The following is a 19,835-nucleotide window of genomic DNA, read 5'->3' as shown; positions in this document are numbered from 1 at the left end:
AATGACAAAGGAGATACAACTGAAGATGCTATGCATAAACAAATGGCAGCAATGTCAGAAACGGAATTCAGAATGTGGATTGCAAATAAAATAAATAGAATGAAAGAAAAGATAGAAATTGAATTCCAAAGAGTAGTTCTAAAGTTGTCTCAAGAAATTAATAATGAATTCAAAGACTAAAGACTAAGTCACCAAAGATATGGACATAATGAGAAAAGAGATAGCAGAACTCAAGGAAACAAAAAAGTTAGTTGAGGAGCTCCAAAATACAGTAGAATTCCTCAGTAATAGAGTTGACCAGGCAGAAGAAAGGATCTCTGAAACTGAAGACAAAGCTTTTGAATGTTCCAAACACTCAAACAGGCAGAAAAATGGAGAGGAAAAACTGATCATTCCCTGAGAGAGTTGTGAGATCACTCCAAAAGATCAAATATTTGGCTTTTAGGAATTCCCAAAGAGGATGGTCCTAAAGGTACAGATACCCTACTCCAAGAGATTTTGGAGGAGAATTCCCCAAGCATTGCAAGAGATACAGAGCTTCAGATAGCAGACAGTTTCAGAAACCCAGCAAGACTCAATCCAAATAAAGCATCTCCTAGACACATTGTGCTTAACTTTGCCAAAGTTAAGATGAAGGAGAAAATTCTGCAAGCAGCCAGACGTAAGAAAAGCATCACCTACAAAGGGAGAAATATCAGAATGACTGCAGATCTCTCAGTCTAAACATTTCAAGCCAGAAGATGGTCATCGACCTTAAGACTCCTAAAACAAAACAACTTCCAGCCCAGCTAAACTCCAGCTAAACTGAGTTTCATTTGGGATGGAGAATCAAATAGTTTATGAACATAGACATGTTGAAGGAATTTGCCATAACTAAACCAACTCTCCAGGATATTCTCAGACACATCCTCCACAATGACAAGCACAATGCTCTACCTCCAAAGTAAACTCACCCAGAAATTTTTGAACAAAATCCAACTTCCACAGTGGTGAAAGGATTAAAAGTGTCCACTGGACACCAAAAATCATGACACCCAAAATACAACCAGATTAACAATTCTCTCAATTAATGTGAATGGTCTAAATTGTCCCCTAAAGAGGCACACAGGCTGGCTGACTGAATACATACACTCAGACCAGATGTCTGCTGTATATAAGAACCTCACCTTACCTTAAAGGATAAAAATAGACTCAGGGTGAAGGGATGAACTTGTATAATACATGCAAATGGAAACTGGAAAAAAGCAGGGGTTGCAATTTTAGAAGCAGATACAACTGGCTTTTAAACCAACAAAGACAAAGATAAGGAAGGTCGCTACATATTTGTCATGGAAACATCCAACATGAACAGATTTTGATAATTAACATTTATGTACCCTATCAGAATGCTCCTCATTCATAAAGAAGACCCTAATGGATATGAACAACTTGGTATCTTCCTGCACTATAACACTTGGAGATTTTAACACCCCTTTGACAGTTTTGGATAGATCCTCCAAGAAGAAACTAAACAAAGACATATTAGACTTAAACCTGACCCTAGAACGAATGGACTTTACAGACCTCTACAGAACATTTTACCCTAATAAAACTGAATATACATTCTTCTCATCAGCCCATGGGTCATCCTCCAAAATAGATCATATCCTAGGACACAAGTCTAACCTCAGCAAATTTAAAAGTGTAGAAATTATTCCTTGTATCTTCTCGGACCACCATGGAATAAAAGTTGAACTCAACAGCAAAGGGAATCTTCATACTAAAAGTCATGGAAGCTAAATAATCTTAGGCTGAATGATAGCTGGGTCAAAGACGAGATTAAGAAGGAAATCACCAAATTTTTGGAACAAAATGACAACGAAGACAAAAATTATCAAAACCTGTGGGATGCTACAAAGGCAGTCCTAAGAGGGAAATTTATAGCATTGGAAGCCTTCATCAAGAAAACAGAAAGAGAGGAAGCCAACAAATGAATGGATCATCACAAGCAACTGGAAAAGGAAGAACAGTGCAATCCCAAACCGAGCAGAAGAAATAACCAAAATCAAGGCAGAATTAAATGAAATTAAAAACAAAAGAATCATTCAGAAGATCAGTGAAACAAAAAGTTGGTTTTTTGAAAAGATTAACAAAATTGTTAAACCTTTGGCCAACCTAACCAGAAATAGAAAAGTAAAATCTCTAACTTCATCTATCAGATACGATAAAGGACAAATAACAACAGACACTTCAGAAACTCGAAAAATCCTCAATGATTACTACACAAGTCTCTATTCCCAGAAATATGAAAATCTGAAGGAAATGGACCAATATGTGAAAGCATGCCACCTTCCTAGACTCAACCAGAAAGAATTAGAAACCTTGAAGAGACCTATATCAACCACTGAAATAGCATCAACAATACGAAATCATCCTAAAAAGAAGAGTCCAGGACCAGATGGCTTCACATTCGAATTCTATCAAACCTTTCCAGAGGAACTTGTACCTATATTATTCAATGTTTTCCAAAGCACAGAAAAAGAAGGAATACTTCTCAACACATTCTATGAAGCAAATATCATCCTGATCCCCAAACCAGGGGAGGATCCAACAAAGAAAGAAAATTATAGACCAACATCATTAATGAATATTGATGCAAAAATATTCAGTAAGATCTTAGCAAACAGAATTCAACAACACATCAAAAAAATTATACACCATGATCACGCTGGTTTTATTCCAGGGTTACAGCGTTGGTTCAACATACACAAATCTATAAATATAACACATTACATCAATAAAATAAAAAAGACCACATGATTCTCTCAATTGATGCAGAAAACGCCTTTGATAATATCCAGCATCCTTTCATGATCAGAATTCTTAAGAAAATAGGCATAGAAGGGACATTTCTTAACCTGATAGACACTATCTAAAGCAAACCCACAGCCAATATCATATTGAATGGTGTAAAACTGAAAACATTTCCACTCAGATCAGGAATGAGACAAGGATGCCCACTGTCTCCACAGTTATTCAACATAGTAATGGAAGTCTTAGCCATGATAATCAGGCAAGAGGAGAAGATCAAAGGTATCCAAATAGGGTCAGAGGAGATCAAACTCTCACTCTTTACTGATGATATGATCCTATACCTGGAAAATCCCAGGGATTCAACTTCAAAACTCTTAGAAGTGATCAAGGAATACAGCAACGTCTCAGGATAAAAAATCAATACTTATAAGTCAATAGCTTTTATATATGCCAACAATAGTCAAGCTGAAAACATAGTCGAGGATTCTATTCCTTTTATAGTAGTGCCAAAGAAGATGAAATATTTGGGAATTTACCTAAAAAGGACGTGAAAGATCTCTATAAGGAGAAGTATGAAACTCTGAGAAAAGAAATAGCTGAAGATGTAAACAAATGGAAAAACATACCACGCTCATGGCTGGGAAGAATCAACATTGTTAAAATGTCCATACTACCCAAAGCAATCTACAGATTTAATACAATCCCTATAAGCATCATTGTCATACTTTAAAGAACTTGAAAAAATAGTACTTCACTTTATATGGAATCAGAAAAAACCTCGAATAGCAAATACATTACTCAGAAATAAGAACAAATCAGGAGGTATCACCTTACCAGACTTCAGGCTATACTATAAATCTATAGTGATCAAAACAGCATGATACTGGCAAAAAAAAAAGAACAGTAGATTTATGGAATAGAATAGAGAACCAAGAGATGAACCCGGCTACTTATCGCCATTTAATCTTTGACAAGCCTATGAAAAATATTCAGTGGGGGAAAGACTCCCTATTTAATAAATGGTGCTGGGTGAACTGGAGGCAACTTGTAGAAGACTGAAACTGGACCCACACCTTCTACCACTAACAAAAACTGATTCTCACCAGATAAAAGATTTAAATTTAAGACATGAAACTATGGGTGGTGTCTGTGGCTCAGATAGTAGGGTGCTGGCCCCAAATACCAAGCATGGCGAGTTCAAACCCAGCCCTGGCCAAACTGCAACAACAAAAATAATACAAAAAAAAACTTAATTTAAAAAAAAAAATACTAGAAGAGAGTGCAGAGAAAACACTTGAAGAAATCAGCCTGAGAGAATATTTTATGAGGAGGACCCCCGCCAGGCAACTGAAGCAACATCAAAACTAAATTACTGGGATCTGATCAAACTAAAAAGCTTTTGCACAGGCAAGAGCACAGTAAATAAAGCAAACAGACAACCTTCAGAATCGGAGAAGATTTTTGCAGGTTATGCTTCCGACAAAGGTCTGATAACTAGAATCTACAGAGAACTCAAACTAATCAATAAAAAAAGAATAAATAACCCTATTTCTATGTGGGCAAGAGACTTGAACAGAAACTTCTCTGATGAAGACAGGCACATGGCCTACAAACACATGAAAAAATGCTCATCATCTTTAATCATCAGAGAAATGCAAATCAAAACTACTTTGAGATATCATCTAACTCCAGTAAGATTAGCTCACATCACAAAATCCCAAAACTACAGATGTTGGCAAGGATGCGGAGAGAAGGGAACGCTTCTACACTGCTGGTGGGAATGCAAGCTAATACGACCTTTTTGAAAGGAAGTTTGGAGAACACTCAAGGAACTAAAAGTAGACCTACCACTCGATCCTGCAATTCCTCTACTAGGTATATCAAAAATTATTTTACAACAAAGACATTTGCACCAAAATGTTTAATGCAACCCAATTCATAATAGCCAAGACATGGAAACAGCCCAAGTGCCCATCGACCCATAAATGGATTAACAAATTGTAGTATATGTATACCATGGAATGCTATGCAGCCATAAAAAAAAAAGGGAGACTTCACATCTTTTATGTTTACCTGGATGGAGCTGGAACCCCTTCTTAATAAAGTATCTCAAAAATGGGGAAAAAAATATCCAGTGTACTCAATACTACTATGAAATCAATATATAACCACCTACACACTCATATGAATGGCAAAACAGAACTATAGTCCAGAAAGCAGAAGGAAAGATGAGAGAGAGGGGAGGGGACGGGGTATATAGGAGGAGGGAGACTATTTGGGGGAGACCTCATCTAATGTGCATGATGCAATGGTATACTTCAAAACTATTAAGAAATGAGTATAATTGTGATAAATGTGTTACTTAGTTCAATGTAAGCATTTCACATTGTATATTGAAGCAGTACCCTGAACCCCATAAATGCATCAATGTACAAAGTTATGATTTAATAAAAAACAATTTAAAAAAAAAGAAGACAGGTAGAAGGCTGAGAAACGCATTCTACTAAGCTTTACCATGCATAAGGTCAATGCTTCAAAGGCTTTTCAATTGTGTTGGAATCAAGTGGAATTATGTTATTTTCAGTAAAAACCAACTCTTACAAAAAACAAAAAATAAAATAAAAATGTTTACATAGGTATGGAATTAGTACTACCCACATATAATGAACATCCTTATTTTTCCCTCAAAAATTTTTGGAGGAAGTGCACATTATACAGGGCAAAACATGGTATTATAAAATTAAAAAAAAAAAAAATCCCAAATCCAAAACACTTCTGGTCTCAAACATTTTGGACAAGGGATATTCACCTATAATACAGCCACTACAGGTAACAGTTCAGTAGCTTTTTATAAAGTAAAATGTACACTTACCATATAATCTAGAGACCTCATTCCTAGACATTTAGCCAAGTGTAACAAATACTTATGTTCACACAAAAACTTGTACTGGAATGGTTATAAGGCTTTTTGTAACATCAACAAGTTATTTGACAATCTAAATACCCTTTAACAGGTGAATGAATAAATGGGGTTATCATACCAATGGGATTAGCATTCAGCAATAAAAAGGAAGAAAACTACTGATTTACACAACGCAGGTGAATCAAACTCCTAATGCTAAATGAAAAGACCAGACTCAAAGAGTACACATGTAGAACATTCCAGAAAAGGTAAAATCATAGGGACAGAACACAGAGCAGTGGTTATCACAAGCTAATGGTGGGGGGGAGGGTTTGACTACAAAGCATGAAGGATTTTTTTTTTTTTTTTGAGATGGGGTGATGGAAATTCTCTATTTCGATTGTGATACTGATTACATACCTATGTATGTGTCAAACCTCATTCACCACTGATAAGTGTGAAACTAACTACATATAAGTTAAAATATAGCAAAAACTACTCAGTGACACCTCTTATACTTTGAATGGGTCTATTTTTATCCATGCATCACTCAATATACATGCTGAAGAACTTAAAAATGTTGATATCTTAAACAACTGCATCTAAATTTCATGCAGCCTCTAGAATTGCCAGAATAGAAAAGGAAATTAACATTCCAGTATTATAAAAATAGTTTTGGCTTTGTAGATGCCCTAAAACAGGTGTCCTCAAACTTTTTAAACAGGGGGCCAGTTCACTGTCCCTCAGACCGTTGGAGAGCCGGACTATAGTTTAAAAAAAAAACAAAACTATGAACAAATTCCTATGCACACTGCACATATCTTATTTTGAAGTAAAAAAAAAAACGGGAACAAATACAATTTACACTGCCTCGTGTGGCCCGCAGGCCAGTTTGAGGCCCCCTGCCCTAAAGGTACACTTAAGGAACCCTTAAGAGAACTGTTAAACTAAATATGTGAGCAATTCCAAAGAAAGCACCTGAAACCATGTTCTTTTATGAATCCATAAAAGGTTTGTATGTATGTTTATAGCTATAAATATACATATATGTATAAAAATATATATGTGTATTTATGTATAATATAAATTTACATATATAATTCATATATATTTACATTTATATATACATTTATATCTTTTTATATAAAATATTTTTATATTATACATTTTAAAATATATATTTTTATATTTTTAAGTAATTGATTCCTTTAGCCACTTACAAGTATTTATTAGGATAAGAGGTCATAAAATATACTTTTATAACATACATAAGATAAAACATTTGAAAGAATACAAAGTAAAATGACAGGAGGTGACAGAATTTAGTGTTTATGAATGACATGTTCAATAACTTTAATAATTCAGAAAAATTCAAAGTGTATTTAAAAGTGGAGACCATGCTTTATAATATTTTATAATAAAAGAAGATATTAGGCTCTTAATGGTGACACATTACTTAATAGTTTTTCAAATGATTTCAAAATGGGTTCCTAGACAGAACTTTGGCAAGCCAAGTACATATACGTGTGTATATATATAACTTATACCTAATAAGCTTAATAACACTAAGTTTATCAAATCATTTAATGATATTTTGTATGAACTGTAAACTCTGAAGAAGGGTACTGCTTGCTATCCATATACAGGGTCACAATAATATGACCTTTTTTAGCAAGTCATTTGTTAAATTCTGAGGAAAAGGTAAAGAACCAACTAAAAACATCAGCAATAAAAAAATTTTCTAAAGGGAAACCTCTCATGCAATTTTGGATTCTGCTATACTTTTAACACACAACTTGACAATTTCCTGCTTCTGATAAGAATCAGCTAAGTATTGTTACTCAGTGACTAAGTCCGGAAGTTTGGCTGGGTACAAATCTCTCAGTAAACAATGAAGGGGGGAAGAAATACCCAAATAGCTAACTAGGATATGCAGTAAGTATTGCAAAAGACAAGGCAATTAATAAGATGATTTTATTCTACTCAATTTTTTCAACTCTAGCATCTCATCAAGTAATTTTCATTGTTAAAATTCTTACTACTGAAACTAATGAAATCTATCCCTCCATTCGGAATACAAAATGTTATAGGCTAGTCATATATAAAAACTACTTAAAATCAAGGGTTCTATTTTTTAATTTTAAGTATCGGTCAAATAAAATGCAAACTTACAATACAATTAGGCAAGACAAGGAAGTAAAGGGTATCCAATAGGAGCAGAGGAGGTCAAACTCTCCCTCTTTGGCTGAGAGAACCCCAAAGACTCAACGACAAGACTCCTGGAAGTCATCAAAAAATACAGCAATGTCTCAGGATATAAAATCAATGTTCACAAGTCAGTAGCCTTTGTATATGCCAAAAACAGCCAAGATGAGAGGCTAATTAAGGACACAAACTCTCGTCACCATAGCTTCAAAGAAAATGAAATACCCAGGAATATTCCTAGCAAAAGAGGTGAAGGACCTCTAAAGAAAATTATGAAATCCCAAGAAAGGAAACAGCAGAGGATATTAACAAATGGAAGAACATACCATGCACATGGCTGGAAAGAATCAACATTGTTAAAATGTCTGTACTTAGCAAAGCAATCTACCAATTCAATGCCATCCCTATTAAAATACCAACATCATACTTTCATGACTTGGAAAAAATGATTCTGCATTTTGTATGGAACCAGAAAAAAACCCGTATAGCTAAGGTAGTTCTTAGTAATAAAAATAAAGCTGGGGGCATCACCATACCGAATTTTAGGCTGTACTACAAAGCCAGAGTGGTCAAGACAGCCTGGTACTGGCACAAAAATAGAGACATAGACATTTGGAATTGAATAGAAAACCAGGAAACAAAACTAACATCTTACAACCACCTAATCTTCCATAAACCAAACAAGAACATACATTGGAGGAAAGACTCCCTATTCAATAAATGGTGCTGGTAGAAGTGGATATCCACATGTAAAAGACTGAAACTGGACCCACACCTTTCCCCACTCACAAAAATTGATTCAAGATAGATAAAGGACTTAAATTTAAGGCATGAAACAATAAAAATCCTCAAAGAAAGCATAGGAAAAACACTAGAAGATATTGGCCTGGAGAAAGATTTCATGAAGAAGACTGCCATGGCAACTGCAACAACAACAATAATAAACAAATGGGACTTAATTAAACTGAAAAGCTTCTGTACGGCTAAGGAGACAACAACCAAAGCAAATCAACAACCTACACAATGGGAAAGAATATTTATATATTTTCAGTCAGACAAAAGCTTGATAACTGGGACTGTAGAGAACTCAAATTAATCCACATGAAAAAAGCCAACAATCCCATATATCAATGGGCAAGAGACATGAATAGAACTTTTTCTAAAGATGACAGACGAATGGCTAACAAACACATGAAAAAATGTTCATCATCTCTATATATTAGAGAAATGCACATCAAAACCACCCTGAGATACCATCTAACCCCAGTGAGAATGGCCCACATCACAAAATCTCAAAACTGCAGATGCTGGCGTGGATGTGGAGAGAAGGGAACTCTTTTACACTGCTGGTGGGACTGAAAACTAATACTACCTTTTTGGAAGGAAGTATGGAGAAACCTCAAAGCACTCAACCTAGACCTCCCATTTGATCCTGCAATCCCATTACTGGGCATCTACCCAGAAGGAAAAAAATCTTTTTATCATAAGGACACTTGCACTAGACTGTTTACTGCAGCTCAATTTACAATCGCCAAAATGTGGAAACAGCCTAAATGACCACCAACCCAGGAATGGATTAATAAGCTGTGGTATATGTACACCATGGAATACTATTCAGCCATTAAAAAAAAAGGAAAACTTTACATCCTTCGTATTAACCTGGAAGTGGAACACATTATTCTTAGGAAAGCATCACAAAAATGGAGAAGCATGAATCCTATGTACTCAATTTTGATAATGAGGACGATTAATGACACTGTGGGGGGTGGAGGAAGGGGAGAGCAGACAGAGGGAAGGAGGGAGGCGAGTGGGGTCTTGGTGGGTGACACACCTTTTGGGGGCAAAACACAATTGTAAGAGGGACTTTACCTAACAAATGCAATCAGTGTAGCCTGGTTTCTTATACCCTCAACAAATTCCCAGTAAAAGAAAAAAAATTGCAAACTTACTCTATTAACTTTTGCAAATATCACATTAACAACATCCCCAATAGTTAAAGCACAAAATAAAGACAAAAGAAAAATTCTACCTATCAAATTCATTTATTTATTCATTCAACAAATGTTCATTGAGTAGTTATTAAAGTACTATTAAATTAAGAGGAGACAGAGCCAAGGAATGAGAGTAAAAATTTTATCAAGCAAAAATTTTACTCTCAAAAGAAATCTCAACTATAATTCTGTTTCTTTGATAAACTTATTAATGCCTTATACACACAAATCATTATTCCCTACATTCAGCAGAACCTCCATAGGTTACCATCTCCCTATATTAACCACCTCCTTATGTTGATCTAATTTTCACAGACTGGACATGCATCACATGTACATATCAGTACAGTAGGCCTAGTTCCTTATGTTGACCACCTCCGCATGTTAACCAGTTTGTTACAATTCTTTGAGTGGTCAATTTACAGAGGTTCTACAGTAATTATTTTGTCAAGTATCACAAAATTTACTTATTATCCCTCTGAATTATAATATACTGATCTAAGAGCATGTTAGGAACATACCATCATTCTATAATCTAAAGAATATTCCTTTGTATATTACATTAAAAAAACCTATGTCACCACTAAAGCAAAAGCAATAAATTAACCTTGCTAAATTATGAGCAATTATGATACAAACTACAACTATGAAAATGTATAACAGTGAAGAATTTAATGTCATAATTAACAAACATAAGCATGTTAATTAATCTAACCCTTATTGTACTATATGCAATTAAACATAAATGGGCTCACAACTGATGGTAATCATATTTTAAAATTTTTTTTGAAACTGCAATTAAAATAAATCTTATGACCGAACTGTATGTCCTCAAAAAAAAAAATTTTTTTTTTAAGATACAGAGTCTCACTTTATCACCCTCAGTAGAGTGCGATGACATCAGAGCTCACAGCAACCTCCAACTCCTGGGTTTAGGCAATTCTCTTGCCTCAGCCTCCCCAGTAGCTGGGACTACAGGCGCCTACCACAACGCCCAGCTATTTTTTTGTTGCAATTTGGCCGGGGCTGGGTTTGAACCCACCACCATCAGTATATGGGGCCGGCGCCCTGCTCACTGAGCCACAGGCACCGCCCTATGTCCTCAAAATTTTACAAGATAAAGCTCTAACTGAAAAGCCTGACTCAAAGGCTACATAAAACATTCTATAAAAAGCAAAACTATAGCATATAACTCTACTTCAATCTGGAGTCTTTAAAGAGATAAATGAGGTCATTAGGATAGCTCCTAATCCATTACGCCTGGTCTCCTTAAGAAAAGATGTTAGGACACAGACATGAACAAGGGGAAGATCATGTGATATACACAGAGAGAAGTCAGCCATCTCCAAACCAAGGGTGGCTACAGAAGAAACCAACCCTGCTGACACCTTTATCTCGATTTTCAGCCTCCAAAATTGAGCAAAAACTATTGTTTTAAGCCACCTAGTCTGTGACACTTTGTTATGGCAGCCCTAGCAAATAAATAAAATACACATAAAAATTATCACCTGAACCATTTAAGAGTATAGTTTTGTGACCTTAAATTCAGTCATGCTGTGCAAACAAGTAGAATAATCTTCATCTTGCAAAACTCAAACTCTGTACCCATTAAACAATAACTCCCCAAATATATAGACAAACTAGCAATCAAGTGTTAAGAGTGAAATCATTTTAGGATATATATCCTCAAAACATTTTATTCCAAAGTACCCTTACTCAGGAAACAAGTGGAACACATGCTCCAGCAAAACAAGGAAGTAAAGCAAAAAAAAAGAAAGACATAGGATCTAGGAAAAAGGAAAATTAATGAAAAAAGGCAAAGGGAATTTCCAGATGACAACAAAATGAAATCTACTTCTACAACACGTCTAGAAGAAATAGACGGAATTGGAATAGGATTCCAGGGAAAAAAGAAGAAACTTGATAGACTGTACGACCATGTGAAAAACTACACAAAGGTGAGTTTTATATAACTGTTGGCAGATGTGGGAAGACTTACCTTTAAGTTCAAAGAAAACAAATTTTTAAATGAGAACTTTATAAATTGCAAGAAATAATCCACAGATGCTTGAGTCCCTTATAAAAAAGGCTTAGTACTACCTCCCATATATTTCAAATCTGCTATAGATTACTTTAATATCGAACACAATGTAAATGCTGTATGAATAGCTGTTATACCATGTTAATTTTTTAATTTATGTTTTATTGTTTTTTCCCCAAATATTTTCTATTTTCAGTTGGTTAAATGTACAGATGTGGAACCTGTAGATAAGGAGAGTTGACTGTATCCTCATTTACCTTAACAGAAAATCAGTAGATAATGTCTGATTTAATGAGTGAAGAAATAATACGGATACATAACTTAGATAAGTATATATAAGAAAATACCAGAAGAAACAGGTTTAAAAACTGAAAATGATTGAATAAAAGGAGAGAAAGTGATTTGAATAAAGGGAGAGAATGAAGATGGGGAAGAACAAAGAACTGCTATTTTTGTTACAGGTGTACAGCACTATTTGACTATTTTAAACTATGTTTATTATTACTTTGGTAAGTTTAAAAAATTTAATGGAGTAAACCTCATTGACTCTTTAAAAATCAATCAAAATCAAGTTACTCTTCAGTTATACCAACATCCATTCTCTTTCCTTTACAGTATCTCAACTTTCTTCAGAGAAAGTATTCTCTCCAACTCAACCCTCTAGTTCTATTTCCACATTATTCACGTGGAGTTCCATCAACCCAGAATTAGCTTATGCAATTCATTCACAGTCATTCAGAATGCCAAATTCCCATAGTTCTTTGTGACTAATTCAACAATGGACTTAAAACCCAAGTTGTGCATTCAGAAACACTCCTGGGATATCTGTAGGGGTCACTGTAAGATATCTTCTCTTTTCCCAATGGACTTAGCCTGGAAAGTAAACTTATGAGTAAAAGTCACCATGTGGAACGTGACAGTGAAGCTGAGAGGTAGACAGAAACCAAATTCTATCTTTTCAGACCTGCATCTAGTCATGTCTCAATCAAGACTACAAGGCTTAATACAAAATATGTCACATTGTTCTCAAAGTGAAATAATGCCCGGTAAGAGCCTGAAAAGTGTGGATTACTACACCCAGAGGATTAGGTCTTAAGGAATATAACACTCCATTTAGCTTCCTTAAACTATCCCTAAACCTCTGAGCACAATTTGATGCTTTAAACTATGTTTACATCTTCACATATGAATACATCTTGAAAGTATAAGGTCTCAACATTATGAAAGTGAGTGCCTCCTTCAACTTTGTTCCCTAGATAACTTGCTTATTTTACCCTACTCCCAACTCTGTTTAACTCCCCCCTTATGTTGTACAGGTAGTTTGGATATTTGTCCCTTCCAAAGCTCATGTTGAAATCTGAACCCCAACTTTGGAGGTGGGGCCCAAATGGAGGTTTTGGGTCAGGGGCAGATCTGTTATTAATAGTTTAGTGTTTTTCTAGTTCTGGTGAAAACTGCTTGTTAAGAAGAGCCTAGCATCTCCCTATTCCCCATCTCTTATTTCTACCTTCCAATGTAATTTGCACACATGGGCTCTCCTCCTTCTGCCATGAACAGATGCTTTCTGAGGCCCTCACCAGAAGCAGATAAATGCTGGTGCCAAGCAAGCTTCTTACACAGCCTTGAAGAACAATGAGCCAAATAAACCTCTTTTCTTTATAAATTACCCAGCTGAAGGTATTCCTTTATAGCAATGCAAAGTTAAGACATCCTATAAACAAAAATATGTTTATGATAAATTCAATTTCCTTTCTAATCACATACTTAAGTTGCAGCCAGTTAGCTATGACTTGGGACATGCCATACTAATCTCTCTGTAACTCCATTTCCTTATCTGAAAAGTAAATTGAAGTAGGTAATACCAAAAACTGTTTGTGAATGCCAAGATATTTAAATCTTCTGAATTAAACTCAGTTTTGTTTTCAAACTTTTTCATTAAATTAAACCTACATTATTCTGATCTTTACTCTTCTACCGTTATCTCTTAGTGTCACACCAAGTTGTACATATTTCCAAAAGAACACACACAACTAGCACAGTGGACAGCAGGATTATCATTTCCCCAAGCTTTACTCCATTAATAAGGTTTAGATTGTGTCATCTCTTATTTTCTTTCTACTTGTCATTCTCAGAATGTATCATGCATGTCTTTTAAGCAACCAGTTTCCTAGTATACATAAATTTGTGGCTACCTGAAATCCCAGATATATTTAACTTGCAATTAACCATAACATTTGGTATTTTTCAGATTAATTGCTGCACTTAATTCCAATTCCCCCTTTTGTCTTCCATGTGCTTATGTAATTGTTATTATAAAAACAATTTCAGGACTTTACCAATTAGCTTTATCATACCTCCCATTATCATTTTGGCCTATGCATGCCATAAAACTTACTGGAGTCACAGGAAACTGGAACTAAAAATTACTTTAAAACCTTGGGTATGAAAGTACTGTGTAACTTCTACAACACTACTCTATAGGCAGACCTCCATATACCTTTTCCTACAGACTTTTTGCTTACGTGTTCTATAAGTTAGAAAATAGTGCCAACATAAATCATTGTCTGGATTAATGAATCATACTAAATCAATCCTCATATCTCAAAACATGTTCCTTTTACCTCCTTTATAAAGTTCAAATGAATCTATCTCCACTCTCACTAACACTACCTTTAGTAGTAATGAAGCCTCCTTAAGTGATATCTTAGTCCATTTTGTGTTCCTATAAAGCAGTGGTTCTCAACCTTCCTAATGCCACGACCCTTTAATATAGTTCCTGTGGGAACCGCTGCTATAAAGGAATACCTGAAGCTGGGTAATTTACAAAGAAAAAAGGTTATTTGGAATACAATTCTTATGGCTAGAGAGTTCCAGATTGGGCCTCAGGCTGCTATTGCTCATAGCAGAAAGGAAAGGTAATGGCTGGGTGCACTGGCTAACAACTGTAATCCAAGCACTTTGGGAGGCCAAGGTCAAAGGACTGCTTGAAGCCAGGAGTTCAAGACCAGCCTGAAAAACATAGCAAGACCCTGTCTCTACAAAAAAAATAGAAAAATCAGATGGGCATGATGACATACACCTATAGTCGCAGCAACTTGGGAGGCTGGAGCAAGAGAACTGCACCAGCCTAGCCTGGGTTTGAGGTGCAGTGAGCTATGATGAGGCCATTGCACTCTAACCCTGGTGACAAGACTAAGACCCTGTCTCAAGAAAAAAATTGGTGGGGGAGGGGAGCTGGCATGTGGTAGAGATCACATGGCAAGAAAGAAAGCAAGAGACAGGAGGAGGGAGGTGCCAGGCTCTTTTAAATAACCAGAACTCATGGAAACTAACACAGTGAGAGTTCACTCACCTCACAGGGAAAGTATTACTCTATTCATAAGATCTTACCCCATGACTCAAATATCTACCATTAAGGACCACCTCCAACCTTGGATCAAATTTCACCATGAGGTGTGGCAAGGACAAGCAACCAAGCAACAGCATATGTTCCCCTATTTCCAGTCACTTTTCTAGTTGGAAGCATTTAATTGTCTCATTAGGGAGTTAAAAAAAAAAAACCTGAAATATAATTTCTCTCTATAAATGCTTGCTAACTAAACTTGAAAATAAAAGGTATAAGCGTATTTGATTTGAGTATAATGAACTTACTATTCCTTAGTTCCTCAAAATTAAGGAGAAAAAAAACTTTTCTAATGCTAATGAAACTGTTTTAAACAAAGTTATGACAGGATTCTGGAAAGATGGCAGAGTAGGAAGCAACAGGAATCTGTCTCCCTGCATAAACAACAATGCACTAGTTTAATCTTGTCTTGTGTAACTATTTTGGAACTGTGCAGTCTATTCCAAGGCTTGCAACTTGCAAGGGAAGGCTTGGAAATAAACCTGCTAGTAACTGTAGTCAATTTAACTTTGAGCTCAAAACTGACAACCCCATTCCTCAACCTCCAGGCAGCCATGCATGCATTCACAGCTTGCAGGCAATAAAGCCCATCCTCCAAATATAAAGAGTTTGGCTGGGCACTGTGACTCATGCCAGAAATCCTAGCACCTTGGGGGCTGAGGCAGGACTGCTTGAGCACAAGAATTCAAGACCAACCTGAGCAAGAACAAGATCCCATCTTTATTAAAAACAGAAAAACTAGCCAGGTATTTTGGTAGATGCTTATGGTCCCAGGTACTTAGGAGGCCGAGGCAGAAGGATCACTTGAACCCAGGAATATGAGGTTGCTGCGAGGTAGACTGACTCTGACTTAAAAAAGAAAAATGTATATATATGTGTGTGTGTGTATGTATACATACATATATGTATATGTGTGTATATCTATACATGTATATGCACATGTGTATGTATGTATACATATACCCTTTATAAATGTATACATACATATATGTATATACCCTTTATATATGTATACATGTGCATGTATACACAGATACATACATATCTGTATTCTGATAGCTAATTGTTGCTTCTGACCACTGAAATACAGACACAAGGGCAGGCAGCTTTTGTTCCACTACTCTCTCCCAATACTTGTAACCCTTACTCCTCTAGGATGAAGGCAATTTAAAAGGATCACTGCCTTTTACTTTTCCTTCTTCCTTCATTTTTCTTTTTCCTTTTTGGGAGTCAGACGCTAAAGTACCAGGACAGTAAAAAACAACTACATAAACAGTTGAATTTAGAAAGTTACTGTGTGTGCCTAGGAAAAGGTTCAGACTCAAACTAAATTTACACCTCACTCTGTTCTCCAGCAACAATGACAAGGAAGGGGAGGGCAGGGGAGGGGGTAATGAAAAAAAAAGAGAAAGAGAGATAAGCAAACAAAAATACTAGCAAAGCCTGAGGAATAGGGACAATTAGATTTACAAAGTTACCCTATTATTAGATTCAATTGTTTTCAAAAACAAAACCCAAGGGATACAAAGCAACAGGAAAGTATGGCCCATATGAAGGAAAAAAAATAAACCAACAGAAATTTTTGAAGATTAGAAAAAGGCAAGATATCAATGCATAAGCAAAGTAGGATTATTAGTAAAGAGAGAAAACTCAAAGGAAGCTAAAAAGAAACTCTAGAACTCAAATGTACAATAAAGGAAATGAAAATTTTATTATAGGGATTCAAAAGAAGATTTGTAGGCAGAAGAATCACCAAATGTGAAAATGGATAATTGAAATTATCAAGAGTAACAGAAAAAATAATTGAAGAAAGGTAAACAGAGGCAAAGAGGCAAGTGAGACCCTTAAGAGAACCAACATATACATCGTAGGAATGCCAAAAACAGAAAAGAGAAATTTAAAGAATGGCCGAAAACTTACCAAATTGGATGAAAGCCATGAATATACACAGATTCAAAAGATTCCAAATAGAATGAATTCACAGAGATCCACACTGAGACACATAATCAAAAGACAAACTCTTGAAAGCAACTTGTTACATGTAAGCAATCCTTCTTAAAATTATCACATTTCTCATCAGCAATTCTCAAGGTCGGAAAGCAGGGGGCTAATATACTCAAAATATTGACGTTAAAATTCTCAGCTAAGAATTCTGTATCATCAAAACTGACTTTCAAAAGTGAGGGAAAAAATATGGCTTTCTAAGACAAACAAAAGTGAGGAAATTGATTACAAATAGATTTGCCCTGTGAGAAATGCTAAAGGAGAAACACTATAACACTTCTGCAGACAAAAGGAAACAATTAACAAAATGAAAAGACAACCTATAGAATGAGAGAAAATATTCACAAACCTGCATCTCACAAGGGGTTAACATCCAAAATAAGAAACTCAAAACAACTCAATAACAAGAAAACAAATAACTCAATCTAAAAATGGGCAAAAGACCTCGACAGACATTTCTCAACAAGGCATACAAATGACATGAGAAAATGATATCACTAAACTTTAGGAATATGCAAATTAAAACCACAATGAGATCACATCACATCTGTTAGAAAGGTTTCTATCAAAAAGATGAACCACAGGCTGGGTGGCTGTGGCTCATGCCTAAAACCTTAGCACTTTGGGAGACCCAATGCAGGAGCTCATGAGTTTGATACTAGTCTGAGCAAGAGCAGGACCCTACAAAAAATTAGCCAGATGTTAATGCAGCAGGCACCTGTAGTCCCAGCTACTCAGGAGGCTGAGGTAGGAGGATCACTTGAACCCAGGAGAAGTTGCTGTGAGCGAGGATGATGCGATGGCACTCTGGCCTGGGCAAAAGAATAAAACTCTTGTCTCAAAAAAAAAAAAAAAAAAAAAAAAAAAAACCAAAAAAGATGAACTATAATATAACAAGGGTTGGCAAGAATGCAGAGAAAAGGGAACTGTTCCACTTGGGAGGGTTGTAAATTAGTATGTTAATTAGTATACCCATTATAGAAAACAGTATAGAGTTTCCCCAAAAAAACTAAAAAATAACACTACCATATCATCTAGGAATCACACTTCTGGTTATCTATCCAAAGGAAATGAAATCAACATGCCAAAGGGATATGTGCACTCACATGTTCATTGCACCATTATCCACAACAGCCAAGATACAAAATCAAGTTAAGTAATCATCAATGGATGAGTTATGTATTATACGATGGAATACTATTCAGCTTTAAAAAAGAAGAAAAGTGGGCGGTGCCTGTGGTCAAAGGAGTAGGGCACTGGCCCCATATACCAGAGGTGGCAGGTTCAAACCCGGCCCCAGCCAAAAACTGCAAAAAAAAAAAAAAAAAGAAGGAAAGTATCCAATGTACTCAACACTAATATGAAGCCAGTAGACGATATGATGCATGCCCACATAGGAGAAAAACTCATTTCAATTCAAGATGCGGAAAAAGGTAATGAGGGAGGGGGAGAAAGAAAGTTCCCTTTGCTCTCACTGAATGGGCACAGGGTTGGGGGTAATTGGCACACCTTTTGTGTGTGGGACATAACCTCAAGAGGGACTACCTAACAAAATCAAACATTTTGATCTGGTTGGTTGTACCTTCACATTAACCTGAAATAAATTTACTTTAAAAATAAATAAATCCTTAAAAAAAAAAAAAAGAAAGAAAAGAAAACCGTGTCATTTGCAACAACATGGATGAACCTGGAGAACATTACGGTTAAGTGAAATATGCCAGGCACAGAAACAAACACTTCATGACTTCACATACATGTGGAATCTTAAAAAGCTGAACTCATAAACGTCTAGAGTGGAATGATGGTTACCACAGGTGGGGGATAAGGTAGTGAGGGGTAAGATGGGAATTTGTTGGTCAAAGGATTATCAAGTTTCAGATAGAAAGGTTTTGCAATCTATGGCACAGCACAATGACTACAGTCAATATTATTGTATACTTAAAACAACAGAGTAAATTTCAAATATCTCACTCTAAAAATGACAAGTAAATGAGGTGACAGATATGTTAATTACCCTGATTTACTCATTCCATGTTGCATGCATATATCAAAACGTATTATACCCTAGAAATGTATGAATTATGATTTGTCAATTAATAATACATAACTAAAAAGCAGTGGGGATAGAGCTGTACAGGACCACAGTTAAATGTTAAGGAAGTTAAGCTGGTATAAATTCAAGTTAGAGTGTTATAATGTTACAGTGTTAAATGTAATCCCTATGGTAACTATAAAAAAAAAGCCACTGAATATACAGAAAAGGAAATGAGAATGGAATTAAAACATTTCACTACAGAACATCAACTAAGCACAAAGATAGTAATACAGGAAATAAGTGACAAAAAAACTATAAGGTACCTGAAAAACAAATAGCAAAATGACAAAAGTCTCTCCTTATCAGTAACTTATCTAACATAAATGGATTAAACTTTCCAATTAAAAAAACACAGATTGGAAGGATGAATTTTTTTAAAGTTCCAAATACATGCTATTTGG

The 19,835-nt window shown here is 35.6% G+C and overlaps 1 protein-coding gene across 7 annotated transcripts in view; it reads right to left on the bottom strand.

The window, feature by feature from the left end:
- NCK1 (NCK adaptor protein 1) overlaps positions 1-19,835 on the bottom strand; it is a 111,246-nt gene that overhangs the window by 64,731 nt on the left and 26,680 nt on the right. The window lies entirely within an intron of this gene.

The sequence above is a fragment of the Nycticebus coucang genome, chromosome 8 (genome assembly GCF_027406575.1).
Source record: "Nycticebus coucang isolate mNycCou1 chromosome 8, mNycCou1.pri, whole genome shotgun sequence".
Lineage (NCBI taxonomy): Eukaryota > Metazoa > Chordata > Mammalia > Primates > Lorisidae > Nycticebus > Nycticebus coucang.
Note: the sequence above shows the minus strand (reverse complement) of the source record. Positions and strands in the feature narration are given on the sequence as shown.